Genomic DNA, 16,965 nt, shown 5'->3' on the forward strand with positions numbered 1-16,965 from the left:
TTGAATTTGGACTGGTAACCATCGCGAATAAAAAAACGCGATAAACTTTGAAAAACTCTCAATGGAATTCATCCAGAATCATTCCTATAGATGAATTGAACCTATCCCTGTGTCATTGAAATTTTTGATCTACGAATTTTGACTGGTAACAATCGTGATTGAAAAAAAATTTAAAGAAATTTGTTATTGAAAACAAACTATTCATCGCCAACGACATCCCGTATTCCCAAGCGGTCACCCTTCCAAGTACTAACGGGACTCGACGTAACTTAACTTCTGGGAGCTGACGAGACCAGGTGCGTTCTACGTGATATGGCCGTTGACATTCAAAAATGAAAATTTACCCTCCCAGTCCCAATGGATGAATAGAAAATCACTTCAAAGTGATTGAAATGTTTGTTCATTGAATTCGGACTGGTAACCATCGCGAATAAAAAAACGCGATCAACTTTGAAAAACTCTCAATGGAATTCATCCAGAATCATTCCTATAGATGAATTGAACCTATCCCTGTGTCATTGAAATTTTTGATCTACGAATTTGGACTGGTAACCATCGTGATTGAAAAAAAATTTCAAGAAATTGGTTATTGAAAACAAACTATTCATCGCCAACGACATCCCGTATTCCCAAGCGGTCACCCTTCCAAGTACTAACGGGACTCGACGTAACTTAACTTCTGGGAGCTGACGAGACCAGGTGCGTTCTACGTGATATGGCCGTTGACATTCAAAAATGAAAATTTACCCTCCCAGTCCCAATGGATGAATAGAAAATCACTTCAAAGTGATTGAAATGTTTGTTCATTGAATTCGGACTGGTAACCATCGCGAATAAAAAAACGCGATCAACTTTGAAAAACTCTCAATGGAATTCATCCAGAATCATTCCTATAGATGAATTGAACCTATCCCTGTGTCATTGAAATTTTTGATCTACGAATTTGGACTGGTAACCATCGTGATTGAAAAAAAATTTCAAGAAATTGGTTATTGAAAACAAACTATTCATCGCCAACGACATCCCGTATTCCCAAGCGGTCACCCTTCCAAGTACTAACGGGACTCGACGTAACTTAACTTCTGGGAGCTGACGAGACCAGGTGCGTTCTACGTGATATGGCCGTTGACATTCGAGAATGAAAATTTACCCTCCCAGTCCCAATGGATGAATAGAAAATCACTTCAAAGTGATAGAAATGTTTGTTCATTGAATTTGGACTGGTAACCATCGCGAATAAAAAAACGCGATAAACTTTGAAAAACTCTCAATGGAATTCATCCAGAATCATTCCTATAGATGAATTGAACCTATCCCTGTGTCATTGAAATTTTTGATCTACGAATTTGGACTGGTAACCATCGTGATTGAAAAAAAATTTCAAGAAATTTTTTATTGAAAACAAACTATTCATCGCCAACGACATCCCGTATTCCCAAGCGGTCACCCTTCCAAGTACTAACGGGACTCGACGTAACTTAACTTCTGGGAGCTGACGAGACCAGGTGCGTTCTACGTGATATGGCCGTTGACATTCGAGAATGAAAATTTACCCTCCCAGTCCCAATGGATGAATAGAAAATCACTTCAAAGTGATAGAAATGTTTGTTCATTGAATTTGGACTGGTAACCATCGCGAATAAAAAAACGCGATAAACTTTGAAAAACTCTCAATGGAATTCATCCAGAATCATTCCTATAGATGAATTGAACCTATCCCTGTGTCATTGAAATTTTTGATCTACGAATTTGGACTGGTAACCATCGTGATTGAAAAAAAATTTCAAGAAATTTGTTATTGAAAACAAACTATTCATCGCCAACGACATCCCGTATTCCCAAGCGGTCACCCTTCCAAGTACTAACGGGACTCGACGTAACTTAACTTCTGGGAGCTGACGAGACCAGGTGCGTTCTACGTGATATGGCCGTTGACATTCAAAAATGAAAATTTACCCTCCCAGTCCCAATGGATGAATAGAAAATCACTTCAAAGTGATTGAAATGTTTGTTCATTGAATTCGAACTGGTAACCATCGCGAATAAAAAAACGCGATAAACTTTGAAAAACTCTCAATGGAATTCATCCAGAATCATTCCTATAGATGAATTGAACCTATCCCTGTGTCATTGAAATGTTTGATCTACGAATTTGGACTGGTAGCCATCGTGATTGAAAAAAAATTTCAAGAAATTTGTTATTGAAAACAAACTATTCATCGCCAACGACATCCCGTATTCCCAAGCGGTCACCCTTCCAAGTACTAACGGGACTCGACGTAACTTAACTTCTGGGAGCTGACGAGACCAGGTGCGTTCTACGTGATATGGCCGTTGACATTCAAAAATGAAAATTTACCCTCCCAGTCCCAATGGATGAATAGAAAATTACTTCAAAGTGATTGAAATGTTTGTTCATTGAATTCGGACTGGTAATCATCGCGAATAAAAAAAAGCGATAAACTTTGAAAAATTCTCAATGGAATTCATCCAGAATTATTCCTATAGATGAATTGAACCTATCCCTGTGTCATTGAAATTTTTGATCTACGAATTTGGACTGGTAACAATCGTGATTGAAAAAAAATTTAAAGAAATTTGTTATTGAAAACAAACTATTCATCGCCAACGACATCCCGTATTCCCAAGCGGTCACCCTTCCAAGTACTAACGGGACTCGACGTAACTTAACTTCTGGGAGCTGACGAGACCAGGTGCGTTCTACGTGATATGGCCGTTGACATTCAAAAATGAAAATTTACCCTCCCAGTCCCAATGGATGAATAGAAAATTACTTCAAAGTGATTGAAATGTTTGTTCATTGAATTCGGACTGGTAATCATCGCGAATAAAAAAACGCGATAAACTTTGAAAAACTCTCAATGGAATTCATCCAGAATCATTCCTATAGATGAATTGAACCTATCCCTGTGTCATTGAAATTTTTGATCTACGAATTTGGACTGGTAACCATCGTGATTGAAAAAAAATTTCAAGAAATTTGTTATTGAAAACAAACTATTCATCGCCAACGACATCCCGTATTCCCAAGCGGTCACCCTTCCAAGTACTAACGGGACTCGACGTAACTTAACTTCTGGGAGCTGACGAGACCAGGTGCGTTCTACGTGATATGGCCGTTGACATTCAAAAATGAAAATTTACCCTCCCAGTCCCAATGGATGAATAGAAAATCACTTCAAAGTGATTGAAATGTTTGTTCATTGAATTCGAACTGGTAACCATCGCGAATAAAAAAACGCGATAAACTTTGAAAAACTCTCAATGGAATTCATCCAGAATCATTCCTATAGATGAATTGAACCTATCCCTGTGTCATTGAAATGTTTGATCTACGAATTTGGACTGGTAGCCATCGTGATTGAAAAAAAATTTCAAGAAATTTGTTATTGAAAACAAACTATTCATCGCCAACGACATCCCGTATTCCCAAGCGGTCACCCTTCCAAGTACTAACGGGACTCGACGTAACTTAACTTCTGGGAGCTGACGAGACCAGGTGCGTTCTACGTGATATGGCCGTTGACATTCAAAAATGAAAATTTACCCTCCCAGTCCCAATGGATGAATAGAAAATTACTTCAAAGTGATTGAAATGTTTGTTCATTGAATTCGGACTGGTAATCATCGCGAATAAAAAAAAGCGATAAACTTTGAAAAATTCTCAATGGAATTCATCCAGAATTATTCCTATAGATGAATTGAACCTATCCCTGTGTCATTGAAATTTTTGATCTACGAATTTGGACTGGTAACAATCGTGATTGAAAAAAAATTTAAAGAAATTTGTTATTGAAAACAAACTATTCATCGCCAACGACATCCCGTATTCCCAAGCGGTCACCCTTCCAAGTACTAACGGGACTCGACGTAACTTAACTTCTGGGAGCTGACGAGACCAGGTGCGTTCTACGTGATATGGCCGTTGACATTCAAAAATGAAAATTTACCCTCCCAGTCCCAATGGATGAATAGAAAATTACTTCAAAGTGATTGAAATGTTTGTTCATTGAATTCGGACTGGTAATCATCGCGAATAAAAAAACGCGATAAACTTTGAAAAACTCTCAATGGAATTCATCCAGAATCATTCCTATAGATGAATTGAACCTATCCCTGTGTCATTGAAATTTTTGATCTACGAATTTGGACTGGTAGCCATCGTGATTGAAAAAAAATTTCAATAAATTTGTTATTGAAAACAAACTATTCATCGCCAACGACATCCCGTATTCCCAAGCGGTCACCCTTCCAAGTACTAACGGGACTCGACGTAACTTAACTTCTGGGAGCTGACGAGACCAGGTGCGTTCTACGTGATATGGCCGTTGACATTCAAAAATGAAAATTTACCCTCCCAGTCCCAATGGATGAATAGAAAATTACTTCAAAGTGATTGAAATGTTTGTTCATTGAATTCGGACTGGTAATCATCGCGAATAAAAAAACGCGATAAACTTTGAAAAACTCTCAATGGAATTCATCCAGAATCATTCCTATAGATGAATTGAACCTATCCCTGTGTCATTGAAATTTTTGATCTACGAATTTGGAATGGTAACAATCGTGATTGAAAAAAAATTTAAAGAAATTTGTTATTGAATACAAACTATTCATCGCCAACGACATCCCGTATTCCCAAGCGGTCACCCTTCCAAGTACTAACGGGACTCGACGTAACTTAACTTCTGGGAGCTGACGAGACCAGGTGCGTTCTACGTGATATGGCCGTTGACATTCAAAAATGAAAATTTACCCTCCCAGTCCCAATGGATGAATAGAAAATTACTTCAAAGTGATTGAAATGTTTGTTCATTGAATTCGGACTGGTAATCATCGCGAATAAAAAAACGCGATAAACTTTGAAAAACTCTCAATGGAATTCATCCAGAATCATTCCTATAGATGAATTGAACCTATCCCTGTGTCATTGAAATTTTTGATCTACGAATTTGGACTGGTAACCATCGTGATTGAAAAAAAATTTCAAGAAATTTTTTATTGAAAACAAACTATTCATCGCCAACGACATACCGTATTCCCAAGCGGTCACCCTTCCAAGTACTAACGGGACTCGACGTAACTTAACTTCTGGGAGCTGACGAGACCAGGTGCGTTCTACGTGATATGGCCGTTGACATTCAAAAATGAAAATTTACCCTCCCAGTCCCAATGGATGAATAGAAAATCACTTCAAAGTGATTGAAATGTTTGTTCATTAAATTCGAACTGGTAACCATCGCCAATAAAAAAACGCGATAAACTTTGAAAAACTCTCAATGGAATTCATCCAGAATCATTCCTATAGATGAATTGAACCTATCCCTGTGTCATTGAAATTTTTGATCTACGAATTTGGACTGGTAACCATCGTGATTGAAAAAAAATTTCAAGAAATTTGTTATTGAAAACAAACTATTCATCGCCAACGACATCCCGTATTCCCAAGCGGTCACCCTTCCAAGTACTAACGGGACTCGACGTAACTTAACTTCTGGGAGCTGACGAGACCAGGTGCGTTCTACGTGATATGGCCGTTGACATTCAAAAATGAAAATTTACCCTCCCAGTCCCAATGGATGAATAGAAAATCACTTCAAAGTGATTGAAATGTTTGTTCATTGAATTCGAACTGGTAACCATCGCGAATAAAAAAACGCGATAAACTTTGAAAAACTCTCAATGGAATTCATCCAGAATCATTCCTATAGATGAATTGAACCTATCCCTGTGTCATTGAAATTTTTGATCTACGAATTTGGACTGGTAACCATCGTGATTGAAAAAAAAATTCAAGAAATTTGTTATTGAAAACAAACTATTCATCGCCAACGACATCCCGTATTCCCAAGCGGTCACCCTTCCAAGTACTAACGGGACTCGACGTAACTTAACTTCTGGGAGCTGACGAGACCAGGTGCGTTCTACGTGAAATGGCCGTTGACATTCGAGAATGAAAATTTACCCTCCCAGTCCCAATGAATGAATAGAAAATCACTTCAAAGTGATAGAAATGTTTGTTCATTGAATTTGGACTGGTAACCATCGCGAATAAAAAAACGCGATAAACTTTGAAAAACTCTCAATGGAATTCATCCAGAATCATTCCTATAGATGAATTGAACCTATCCCTGTGTCATTGAAATTTTTGATCTACGAATTTGGACTGGTAACCATCGTGATTGAAAAAAAATTTCAAGAAATTTGTTATTGAAAACAAACTATTCATCGCCAACGACATCCCGTATTCCCAAGCGGTCACCCTTCCAAGTACTAACGGGACTCGACGTAACTTAACTTCTGGGAGCTGACGAGACCAGGTGCGTTCTACGTGATATGGCCGTTGACATTCTAAAATGAAAATTTACCCTCCCAGTCCCAATGGATGAATAGAAAATCACTTCAAAGTGATTGAAATGTTTGTTCATTGAATTCGAACTGGTAACCATCGCGAATAAAAAAACGCGATAAACTTTGAAAAACTCTCAATGGAATTCATCCAGAATCATTCCTATAGATGAATTGAACCTATCCCTGTGTCATTGAAATTTTTGATCTACGAATTTGGACTGGTAACCATCGTGATTGAAAAAAAATTTCAAGAAATTTGTTATTGAAAACAAACTATTCATCGCCAACGACATCCCGTATTCCCAAGCGGTCACCCTTCCAGGTACTAACGGGACTCGACGTAACTTAACTTCTGGGAGCTGACGAGACCAGGTGCGTTCTACGTGATATGGCCGTTGACATTCAAAAATGAAAATTTACCCTCCCAGTCCCAATGGATGAATAGAAAATTACTTCAAAGTGATTGAAATGTTTGTTCATTGAATTCGGACTGGTAATCATCGCGAATAAAAAAACGCGATAAACTTTGAAAAACTCTCAATGGAATTCATCCAGAATCATTCCTATAGATGAATTGAACCTATCCCTGTGTCATTGAAATTTTTGATCTACGAATTTGGACTGGTAACCATCGTGATTGAAAAAAAATTTAAAGAAATTTGTTATTGAAAACAAACTATTCATCGCCAACGACATCCCGTATTCCCAAGCGGTCACCCTTCCAAGTACTAACGGGACTCGACGTAACTTAACTTCTGGGAGCTGACGAGACCAGGTGCGTTCTACGTGATATGGCCGTTGACATTCAAAAATGAAAATTTACCCTCCCAGTCCCAATGGATGAATAGAAAATTACTTCAAAGTGATTGAAATGTTTGTTCATTGAATTCGGACTGGTAATCATTGCGAATAAAAAAACACGATAAACTTTGAAAAACTCTCAATGGAATTCATCCAGAATCATTCCTATAGATGAATTGAACCTATCCCTGTGTCATTGAAATTTTTGATCTACGAATTTGGACTGGTAACCATCGTGATTGAAAAAAAATTTCAAGAAATTTGTTATTGAAAACAAACTATTCATCGCCAACGACATACCGTATTCCCAAGCGGTCACCCTTCCAAGTACTAACGGGACTCGACGTAACTTAACTTCTGGGAGCTGACGAGACCAGGTGCGTTCTACGTGATATGGCCATTGACATTCAAAAATGAAAATTTACCCTCCCAGTCCCAATGGATGAATAGAAAATCACTTCAAAGTGATTGAAATGTTTGTTCATTAAATTCGAACTGGTAACCATCGCCAATAAAAAAACGCGATAAACTTTGAAAAACTCTCAATGGAATTCATCCAGAATCATTCCTATAGATGAATTGAACCTATCCCTGTGTCATTGAAATTTTTGATCTACGAATTTGGACTGGTAACCATCGTGATTGAAAAAAAATTTCAAGAAATTTGTTATTGAAAACAAACTATTCATCGCCAACGACATCCCGTATTCCCAAGCGGTCACCCTTCCAAGTACTAACGGGACTCGACGTAACTTAACTTCTGGGAGCTGACGAGACCAGGTGCGTTCTACGTGATATGGCCGTTGACATTCAAAAATGAAAATTTACCCTCCCAGTCCCAATGGATGAATAGAAAATCACTTCAAAGTGATTGAAATGTTTGTTCATTGAATTCGAACTGGTAACCATCGCGAATAAAAAAACGCGATAAACTTTGAAAAACTCTCAATGGAATTCATCCAGAATCATTCCTATAGATGAATTGAACCTATCCCTGTGTCATTGAAATTTTTGATCTACGAATTTGGACTGGTAACCATCGTGATTGAAAAAAAAATTCAAGAAATTTGTTATTGAAAACAAACTATTCATCGCCAACGACATCCCGTATTCCCAAGCGGTCACCCTTCCAAGTACTAACGGGACTCGACGTAACTTAACTTCTGGGAGCTGACGAGACCAGGTGCGTTCTACGTGAAATGGCCGTTGACATTCGAGAATGAAAATTTACCCTCCCAGTCCCAATGGATGAATAGAAAATCACTTCAAAGTGATAGAAATGTTTGTTCATTGAATTTGGACTGGTAACCATCGCGAATAAAAAAACGCGATAAACTTTGAAAAACTCTCAATGGAATTCATCCAGAATCATTCCTATAGATGAATTGAACCTATCCCTGTGTCATTGAAATTTTTGATCTACGAATTTGGACTGGTAACCATCGTGATTGAAAAAAAATTTCAAGAAATTTGTTATTGAAAACAAACTATTCATCGCCAACGACATCCCGTATTCCCAAGCGGTCACCCTTCCAAGTACTAACGGGACTCGACGTAACTTAACTTCTGGGAGCTGACGAGACCAGGTGCGTTCTACGTGATATGGCCGTTGACATTCAAAAATGAAAATTTACCCTCCCAGTCCCAATGGATGAATAGAAAATCACTTCAAAGTGATTGGAATGTTTGTTCATTGAATTCGAACTGGTAACCATCGCGAATAAAAAAACGCGATAAACTTTGAAAAACTCTCAATGGAATTCATCCAGAATCATTCCTATAGATGAATTGAACCTATCCCTGTGTCATTGAAATTTTTGATCTACGAATTTGGACTGGTAACCATCGTGATTGAAAAAAAATTTCAAGAAATTTGTTATTGAAAACAAACTATTCATCGCCAACGACATCCCGTATTCCCAAGCGGTCACCCTTCCAGGTACTAACGGGACTCGACGTAACTTAACTTCTGGGAGCTGACGAGACCAGGTGCGTTCTACGTGATATGGCCGTTGACATTCAAAAATGAAAATTTACCCTCCCAGTCCCAATGGATGAATAGAAAATTACTTCAAAGTGATTGAAATGTTTGTTCATTGAATTCGGACTGGTAATCATCGCGAATAAAAAAACGCGATAAACTTTGAAAAACTCTCAATGGAATTCATCCAGAATCATTCCTATAGATGAATTGAACCTATCCCTGTGTCATTGAAATTTTTGATCTACGAATTTGGACTGGTAACCATCGTGATTGAAAAAAAATTTCAAGAAATTTGTTATTGAAAACAAACTATTCATCGCCAACGACATACCGTATTCCCAAGCGGTCACCCTTCCAAGTACTAACGGGACTCGACGTAACTTAACTTCTGGGAGCTGACGAGACCAGGTGCGTTCTACGTGATATGGCCGTTGACATTCAAAAATGAAAATTTACCCTCCCAGTCCCAATGGATGGATAGAAAATCACTTCAAAGTGATTGAAATGTTTGTTCATTGAATTCGAACTGGTAACCATCGCGAATAAAAAAACGCGATAAACTTTGAAAAACTCTCAATGGAATTCATCCAGAATCATTCCTATAGATGAATTGAACCTATCCCTGTGTCATTGAAATTTTTGATCTACGAATTTGGACTGGTAACCATCGTGATTGAAAAAAAAATTCAAGAAATTTGTTATTGAAAACAAACTATTCATCGCCAACGACATCCCGTATTCCCAAGCGGTCACCCTTCCAAGTACTAACGGGACTCGACGTAACTTAACTTCTGGGAGCTGACGAGACCAGGTGCGTTCTACGTGATATGGCCGTTGACATTCAAAAATGAAAATTTACCCTCCCTGTCCCAATGGATGAATAGAAAATCACTTCAAAGTGATTGAAATGTTTGTTCATTGAATTCGGACTGGTAACCATCGCGAATAAAAAACGCGATCAACTTTGAAAAACTCTCAATGGAATTCATCCAGAATCATTCCTATAGATGAATTGAACCCATCCCTGTGTCATTGAAATTTTTGATCTACGAATTTGGACTGGTAACCATCGTGATTGAAAAAAAATTTCAATAAATTTGTTATTGAAAACAAACTATTCATCGCCAACGACATCCCGTATTCCCAAGCGGTCACCCTTCCAAGTACTAACGGGACTCGACGTAACTTAACTTCTGGGAGCTGACGAGACCAGGTGCGTTCTACGTGATATGGCCGTTGACATTTAAAGATGAAAATTTACCCTCCCTGTCCCAATGGATGAATAGAAAATCACTTCAAAGTGATAGAAATGTTTGTTCATTGAATTCGAACTGGTAACCATCGCGAATAAAAAAACGCGATAAACTTTGAAAAACTCTCAATGGAATTCATCCAGAATCATTCCTATAGATGAATTGAACCTATCCCTGTGTCATTGAAATTTTTGATCTACGAATTTGGACTGGTAACCATCGTGATTGAAAAAAAATTTCAAGAAATTTTTTATTGAAAACAAACTATTCATCGCCAACGACATCCCGTATTCCCAAGCGGTCACCCTTCCAAGTACTAACGGGACTCGACGTAACTTAACTTCTGGGAGCTGACGAGACCAGGTGCGTTCTACGTGATATGGCCGTTGACATTCAAAAATGAAAATTTACCCTCCCAGTCCCAATGGATGAATAGAAAATTACTTCAAAGTGATTGAAATGTTTGTTCATTGAATTCGGACTGGTAATCATCGCGAATAAAAAAACGCGATAAACTTTGAAAAACTCTCAATGGAATTCATCCAGAATCATTCCTATAGATGAATTGAACCTATCCCTGTGTCATTGAAATTTTTGATCTACGAATTTGGACTGGTAACCATCGTGATTGAAAAAAAATTTCAAGAAATTTGTTATTGAAAACAAACTATTCATCGCCAACGACATACCGTATTCCCAAGCGGTCACCCTTCCAAGTACTAACGGGACTCGACGTAACTTAACTTCTGGGAGCTGACGAGACCAGGTGCGTTCTACGTGATATGGCCATTGACATTCAAAAATGAAAATTTACCCTCCCAGTCCCAATGGATGAATAGAAAATCACTTCAAAGTGATTGAAATGTTTGTTCATTAAATTCGAACTGGTAACCATCGCCAATAAAAAAACGCGATAAACTTTGAAAAACTCTCAATGGAATTCATCCAGAATCATTCCTATAGATGAATTGAACCTATCCCTGTGTCATTGAAATTTTTGATCTACGAATTTGGACTGGTAACCATCGTGATTGAAAAAAAATTTCAAGAAATTTGTTATTGAAAACAAACTATTCATCGCCAACGACATCCCGTATTCCCAAGCGGTCACCCTTCCAAGTACTAACGGGACTCGACGTAACTTAACTTCTGGGAGCTGACGAGACCAGGTGCGTTCTACGTGATATGGCCGTTGACATTCAAAAATGAAAATTTACCCTCCCAGTCCCAATGGATGAATAGAAAATCACTTCAAAGTGATTGAAATGTTTGTTCATTGAATTCGAACTGGTAACCATCGCGAATAAAAAAACGCGATAAACTTTGAAAAACTCTCAATGGAATTCATCCAGAATCATTCCTATAGATGAATTGAACCTATCCCTGTGTCATTGAAATTTTTGATCTACGAATTTGGACTGGTAACCATCGTGATTGAAAAAAAAATTCAAGAAATTTGTTATTGAAAACAAACTATTCATCGCCAACGACATCCCGTATTCCCAAGCGGTCACCCTTCCAAGTACTAACGGGACTCGACGTAACTTAACTTCTGGGAGCTGACGAGACCAGGTGCGTTCTACGTGAAATGGCCGTTGACATTCGAGAATGAAAATTTACCCTCCCAGTCCCAATGGATGAATAGAAAATCACTTCAAAGTGATAGAAATGTTTGTTCATTGAATTTGGACTGGTAACCATCGCGAATAAAAAAACGCGATAAACTTTGAAAAACTCTCAATGGAATTCATCCAGAATCATTCCTATAGATGAATTGAACCTATCCCTGTGTCATTGAAATTTTTGATCTACGAATTTGGACTGGTAACCATCGTGATTGAAAAAAAATTTCAATAAATTTGTTATTGAAAACAAACTATTCATCGCCAACGACATCCCGTATTCCCAAGCGGTCACCCTTCCAAGTACTAACGGGACTCGACGTAACTTAACTTCTGGGAGCTGACGAGACCAGGTGCGTTCTACGTGATATGGCCGTTGACATTTAAAGATGAAAATTTACCCTCCCTGTCCCAATGGATGAATAGAAAATCACTTCAAAGTGATAGAAATGTTTGTTCATTGAATTCGAACTGGTAACCATCGCGAATAAAAAAACGCGATAAACTTTGAAAAACTCTCAATGGAATTCATCCAGAATCATTCCTATAGATGAATTGAACCTATCCCTGTGTCATTGAAATTTTTGATCTACGAATTTGGACTGGTAACCATCGTGATTGAAAAAAAAATTCAAGAAATTTGTTATTGAAAACAAACTATTCATCGCCAACGACATCCCGTATTCCCAAGCGGTCACCCTTCCAAGTACTAACGGGACTCGACGTAACTTAACTTCTGGGAGCTGACGAGACCAGGTGCGTTCTACGTGATATGGCCGTTGACATTCAAAAATGAAAATTTACCCTCCCAGTCCCAATGGATGAATAGAAAATTACTTCAAAGTGATTGAAATGTTTGTTCATTGAATTCGGACTGGTAATCATCGCGAATAAAAAAACGCGATAAACTTTGAAAAACTCTCAATGGAATTCATCCAGAATCATTCCTATAGATGAATTGAACCTATCCCTGTGTCATTGAAATTTTTGATCTACGAATTTGGACTGGTAACCATCGTGATTGAAAAAAAATTTCAAGAAATTTGTTATTGAAAACAAACTATTCATCGCCAACGACATACCGTATTCCCAAGCGGTCACCCTTCCAAGTACTAACGGGACTCGACGTAACTTAACTTCTGGGAGCTGACGAGACCAGGTGCGTTCTACGTGATATGGCCGTTGACATTCAAAAATGAAAATTTACCCTCCCAGTCCCAATGGATGAATAGAAAATCACTTCAAAGTGATTGAAATGTTTGTTCATTAAATTCGAACTGGTAACCATCGCCAATAAAAAAACGCGATAAACTTTGAAAAACTCTCAATGGAATTCATCCAGAATCATTCCTATAGATGAATTGAACCTATCCCTGTGTCATTGAAATTTTTGATCTACGAATTTGGACTGGTAACCATCGTGATTGAAAAAAAATTTCAAGAAATTTGTTATTGAAAACAAACTATTCATCGCCAACGACATCCCGTATTCCCAAGCGGTCACCCTTCCAAGTACTAACAGGACTCGACGTAACTTAACTTCTGGGAGCTGACGAGACCAGGTGCGTTCTACGTGATATGGCCGTTGACATTCAAAAATGAAAATTTACCCTCCCAGTCCCAATGGATGAATAGAAAATCACTTCAAAGTGATTGAAATGTTTGTTCATTGAATTCGAACTGGTAACCATCGCGAATAAAAAAACGCGATAAACTTTGAAAAACTCTCAATGGAATTCATCCAGAATCATTCCTATAGATGAATTGAACCTATCCCTGTGTCATTGAAATTTTTGATCTACGAATTTGGACTGGTAACCATCGTGATTGAAAAAAAAATTCAAGAAATTTGTTATTGAAAACAAACTATTCATCGCCAACGACATCCCGTATTCCCAAGCGGTCACCCTTCCAAGTACTAACGGGACTCGACGTAACTTAACTTCTGGGAGCTGACGAGACCAGGTGCGTTCTACGTGATATGGCCGTTGACATTCAAAAATGAAAATTTACCCTCCCTGTCCCAATGGATGAATAGAAAATCACTTCAAAGTGATTGAAATGTTTGTTCATTGAATTCGGACTGGTAACCATCGCGAATAAAAAACGCGATCAACTTTGAAAAACTCTCAATGGAATTCATCCAGAATCATTCCTATAGATGAATTGAACCCATCCCTGTGTCATTGAAATTTTTGATCTACGAATTTGGACTGGTAACCATCGTGATTGAAAAAAAATTTCAATAAATTTGTTATTGAAAACAAACTATTCATCGCCAACGACATCCCGTATTCCCAAGCGGTCACCCTTCCAAGTACTAACGGGACTCGACGTAACTTAACTTCTGGGAGCTGACGAGACCAGGTGCGTTCTACGTGATATGGCCGTTGACATTTAAAGATGAAAATTTACCCTCCCTGTCCCAATGGATGAATAGAAAATCACTTCAAAGTGATAGAAATGTTTGTTCATTGAATTCGAACTGGTAACCATCGCGAATAAAAAAACGCGATAAACTTTGAAAAACTCTCAATGGAATTCATCCAGAATCATTCCTATAGATGAATTGAACCTATCCCTGTGTCATTGAAATTTTTGATCTACGAATTTGGACTGGTAACCATCGTGATTGAAAAAAAAATTCAAGAAATTTGTTATTGAAAACAAACTATTCATCGCCAACGACATCCCGTATTCCCAAGCGGTCACCCTTCCAAGTACTAACGGGACTCGACGTAACTTAACTTCTGGGAGCTGACGAGACCAGGTGCGTTCTACGTGATATGGCCGTTGAGATTCAAAAATGAAAATTTACCCTCCCTGTCCCAATGGATGAATAGAAAATCACTTCAAAGTGATTGAAATGTTTGTTCATTGAATTCGGACTGGTAACCATCGCGAATAAAAAACGCGATCAACTTTGAAAAACTCTCAATGGAATTCATCCAGAATCATTCCTATAGATGAATTGAACCCATCCCTGTGTCATTGAAATTTTTGATCTACGAATTTGGACTGGTAACCATCGTGATTGAAAAAAAATTTCAATAAATTTGTTATTGAAAACAAACTATTCATCGCCAACGACATCCCGTATTCCCAAGCGGTCACCCTTCCAAGTACTAACGGGACTCGACGTAACTTAACTTCTGGGAGCTGACGAGACCAGGTGCGTTCTACGTGATATGGCCGTTGACATTTAAAGATGAAAATTTACCCTCCCTGTCCCAATGGATGAATAGAAAATCACTTCAAAGTGATAGAAATGTTTGTTCATTGAATTCGAACTGGTAACCATCGCGAATAAAAAAACGCGATAAACTTTGAAAAACTCTCAATGGAATTCATCCAGAATCATTCCTATAGATGAATTGAACCTATCCCTGTGTCATTGAAATTTTTGATCTACGAATTTGGACTGGTAACCATCGTGATTGAAAAAAAAATTCAAGAAATTTGTTATTGAAAACAAACTATTCATCGCCAACGACATCCCGTATTCCCAAGCGGTCACCCTTCCAAGTACTAACGGGACTCGACGTAACTTAACTTCTGGGAGCTGACGAGACCAGGTGCGTTCTACGTGATATGGCCGTTGACATTCAAAAATGAAAATTTACCCTCCCTGTCCCAATGGATGAATAGAAAATCACTTCAAAGTGATTGAAATGTTTGTTCATTGAATTCGGACTGGTAACCATCGCGAATAAAAAACGCGATCAACTTTGAAAAACTCTCAATGGAATTCATCCAGAATCATTCCTATAGATGAATTGAACCCATCCCTGTGTCATTGAAATTTTTGATCTACGAATTTGGACTGGTAACCATCGTGATTGAAAAAAAATTTCAATAAATTTGTTATTGAAAACAAACTATTCATCGCCAACGACATCCCGTATTCCCAAGCGGTCACCCTTCCAAGTACTAACGGGACTCGACGTAACTTAACTTCTGGGAGCTGACGAGACCAGGTGCGTTCTACGTGATATGGCCGTTGACATTTAAAGATGAAAATTTACCCTCCCTGTCCCAATGGATGAATAGAAAATCACTTCAAAGTGATAGAAATGTTTGTTCATTGAATTCGAACTGGTAACCATCGCGAATAAAAAAACGCGATAAACTTTGAAAAACTCTCAATGGAATTCATCCAGAATCATTCCTATAGATGAATTGAACCTATCCCTGTGTCATTGAAATTTTTAATCTACGAATTTGGACTGGTAACCATCGTGATTGAAAAAAAAATTCAAGAAATTTGTTATTGAAAACAAACTATTCATCGCCAACGACATCCCGTATTCCCAAGCGGTCACCCTTCCAAGTACTAACGGGACTCGACGTAACTTAACTTCTGGGAGCTGACGAGACCAGGTGCGTTCTACGTGATATGGCCGTTGACATTCAAAAATGAAAATTTACCCTCCCTGTCCCAATGGATGAATAGAAAATCACTTCAAAGTGATTGAAATGTTTGTTCATTGAATTCGGACTGGTAACCATCGCGAATAAAAAACGCGATCAACTTTGAAAAACTCTCAATGGAATTCATCCAGAATCATTCCTATAGATGAATTGAACCCATCCCTGTGTCATTGAAATTTTTGATCTACGAATTTGGACTGGTAACCATCGTGATTGAAAAAAAATTTCAATAAATTTGTTATTGAAAACAAACTATTCATCGCCAACGACATCCCGTATTCCCAAGCGGTCACCCTTCCAAGTACTAACGGGACTCGACGTAACTTAACTTCTGGGAGCTGACGAGACCAGGTGCGTTCTACGTGATATGGCCGTTGACATTTAAAGATGAAAATTTACCCTCCCTGTCCCAATGGATGAATAGAAAATCACTTCAAAGTGATAGAAATGTTTGTTCATTGAATTCGAACTGGTAACCATCGCGAATAAAAAAACGCGATAA

The 16,965-nt window shown here is 38.1% G+C and overlaps 42 pseudogenes; all 42 read right to left on the bottom strand.

Moving 5' to 3' along the window:
* Positions 1-205: 205 nt before the first annotated feature.
* Positions 206-324, bottom strand: LOC124323247 (annotated as a pseudogene).
* A 284-nt stretch (positions 325-608) lies between these two features.
* On the bottom strand, positions 609-727 carry LOC124323248 (annotated as a pseudogene).
* A 284-nt stretch (positions 728-1,011) lies between these two features.
* Positions 1,012-1,130, bottom strand: LOC124323251 (annotated as a pseudogene).
* Positions 1,131-1,414: 284 nt separating this feature from the next.
* LOC124323252 lies at positions 1,415-1,533 on the bottom strand (annotated as a pseudogene).
* A 284-nt stretch (positions 1,534-1,817) lies between these two features.
* On the bottom strand, positions 1,818-1,936 carry LOC124323253 (annotated as a pseudogene).
* Positions 1,937-2,220: 284 nt separating this feature from the next.
* LOC124323254 lies at positions 2,221-2,339 on the bottom strand (annotated as a pseudogene).
* A 284-nt stretch (positions 2,340-2,623) lies between these two features.
* On the bottom strand, positions 2,624-2,742 carry LOC124323255 (annotated as a pseudogene).
* Positions 2,743-3,026: 284 nt separating this feature from the next.
* Positions 3,027-3,145, bottom strand: LOC124323256 (annotated as a pseudogene).
* A 284-nt stretch (positions 3,146-3,429) lies between these two features.
* On the bottom strand, positions 3,430-3,548 carry LOC124323257 (annotated as a pseudogene).
* A 284-nt stretch (positions 3,549-3,832) lies between these two features.
* Positions 3,833-3,951, bottom strand: LOC124323258 (annotated as a pseudogene).
* Positions 3,952-4,235: 284 nt separating this feature from the next.
* On the bottom strand, positions 4,236-4,354 carry LOC124323259 (annotated as a pseudogene).
* A 284-nt stretch (positions 4,355-4,638) lies between these two features.
* LOC124323260 lies at positions 4,639-4,757 on the bottom strand (annotated as a pseudogene).
* A 284-nt stretch (positions 4,758-5,041) lies between these two features.
* On the bottom strand, positions 5,042-5,160 carry LOC124321779 (annotated as a pseudogene).
* Positions 5,161-5,444: 284 nt separating this feature from the next.
* On the bottom strand, positions 5,445-5,563 carry LOC124323262 (annotated as a pseudogene).
* A 284-nt stretch (positions 5,564-5,847) lies between these two features.
* On the bottom strand, positions 5,848-5,966 carry LOC124321621 (annotated as a pseudogene).
* Positions 5,967-6,250: 284 nt separating this feature from the next.
* LOC124323263 lies at positions 6,251-6,369 on the bottom strand (annotated as a pseudogene).
* A 284-nt stretch (positions 6,370-6,653) lies between these two features.
* Positions 6,654-6,772, bottom strand: LOC124321568 (annotated as a pseudogene).
* A 284-nt stretch (positions 6,773-7,056) lies between these two features.
* Positions 7,057-7,175, bottom strand: LOC124323264 (annotated as a pseudogene).
* A 284-nt stretch (positions 7,176-7,459) lies between these two features.
* LOC124321855 lies at positions 7,460-7,578 on the bottom strand (annotated as a pseudogene).
* A 284-nt stretch (positions 7,579-7,862) lies between these two features.
* LOC124323265 lies at positions 7,863-7,981 on the bottom strand (annotated as a pseudogene).
* Positions 7,982-8,265: 284 nt separating this feature from the next.
* LOC124321622 lies at positions 8,266-8,384 on the bottom strand (annotated as a pseudogene).
* A 284-nt stretch (positions 8,385-8,668) lies between these two features.
* LOC124323266 lies at positions 8,669-8,787 on the bottom strand (annotated as a pseudogene).
* Positions 8,788-9,071: 284 nt separating this feature from the next.
* Positions 9,072-9,190, bottom strand: LOC124321569 (annotated as a pseudogene).
* A 284-nt stretch (positions 9,191-9,474) lies between these two features.
* On the bottom strand, positions 9,475-9,593 carry LOC124321780 (annotated as a pseudogene).
* A 284-nt stretch (positions 9,594-9,877) lies between these two features.
* Positions 9,878-9,996, bottom strand: LOC124323268 (annotated as a pseudogene).
* Positions 9,997-10,279: 283 nt separating this feature from the next.
* On the bottom strand, positions 10,280-10,398 carry LOC124323269 (annotated as a pseudogene).
* A 284-nt stretch (positions 10,399-10,682) lies between these two features.
* Positions 10,683-10,801, bottom strand: LOC124323270 (annotated as a pseudogene).
* Positions 10,802-11,085: 284 nt separating this feature from the next.
* Positions 11,086-11,204, bottom strand: LOC124321856 (annotated as a pseudogene).
* Positions 11,205-11,488: 284 nt separating this feature from the next.
* On the bottom strand, positions 11,489-11,607 carry LOC124323271 (annotated as a pseudogene).
* Positions 11,608-11,891: 284 nt separating this feature from the next.
* On the bottom strand, positions 11,892-12,010 carry LOC124321623 (annotated as a pseudogene).
* A 284-nt stretch (positions 12,011-12,294) lies between these two features.
* On the bottom strand, positions 12,295-12,413 carry LOC124323272 (annotated as a pseudogene).
* A 284-nt stretch (positions 12,414-12,697) lies between these two features.
* LOC124323274 lies at positions 12,698-12,816 on the bottom strand (annotated as a pseudogene).
* Positions 12,817-13,100: 284 nt separating this feature from the next.
* LOC124321781 lies at positions 13,101-13,219 on the bottom strand (annotated as a pseudogene).
* A 284-nt stretch (positions 13,220-13,503) lies between these two features.
* Positions 13,504-13,622, bottom strand: LOC124321597 (annotated as a pseudogene).
* A 284-nt stretch (positions 13,623-13,906) lies between these two features.
* LOC124323275 lies at positions 13,907-14,025 on the bottom strand (annotated as a pseudogene).
* A 283-nt stretch (positions 14,026-14,308) lies between these two features.
* LOC124323276 lies at positions 14,309-14,427 on the bottom strand (annotated as a pseudogene).
* Positions 14,428-14,711: 284 nt separating this feature from the next.
* Positions 14,712-14,830, bottom strand: LOC124321667 (annotated as a pseudogene).
* A 283-nt stretch (positions 14,831-15,113) lies between these two features.
* Positions 15,114-15,232, bottom strand: LOC124323277 (annotated as a pseudogene).
* Positions 15,233-15,516: 284 nt separating this feature from the next.
* On the bottom strand, positions 15,517-15,635 carry LOC124323278 (annotated as a pseudogene).
* Positions 15,636-15,918: 283 nt separating this feature from the next.
* LOC124323279 lies at positions 15,919-16,037 on the bottom strand (annotated as a pseudogene).
* Positions 16,038-16,321: 284 nt separating this feature from the next.
* On the bottom strand, positions 16,322-16,440 carry LOC124323280 (annotated as a pseudogene).
* Positions 16,441-16,723: 283 nt separating this feature from the next.
* LOC124323282 lies at positions 16,724-16,842 on the bottom strand (annotated as a pseudogene).
* Between the last annotated feature and the right edge of the window lie 123 nt (positions 16,843-16,965).

The sequence above is a fragment of the Daphnia pulicaria genome, chromosome 1 (assembly GCF_021234035.1).
Source record: "Daphnia pulicaria isolate SC F1-1A chromosome 1, SC_F0-13Bv2, whole genome shotgun sequence".
Classification (NCBI taxonomy): Eukaryota; Metazoa; Arthropoda; class Branchiopoda; order Diplostraca; family Daphniidae; genus Daphnia; species Daphnia pulicaria.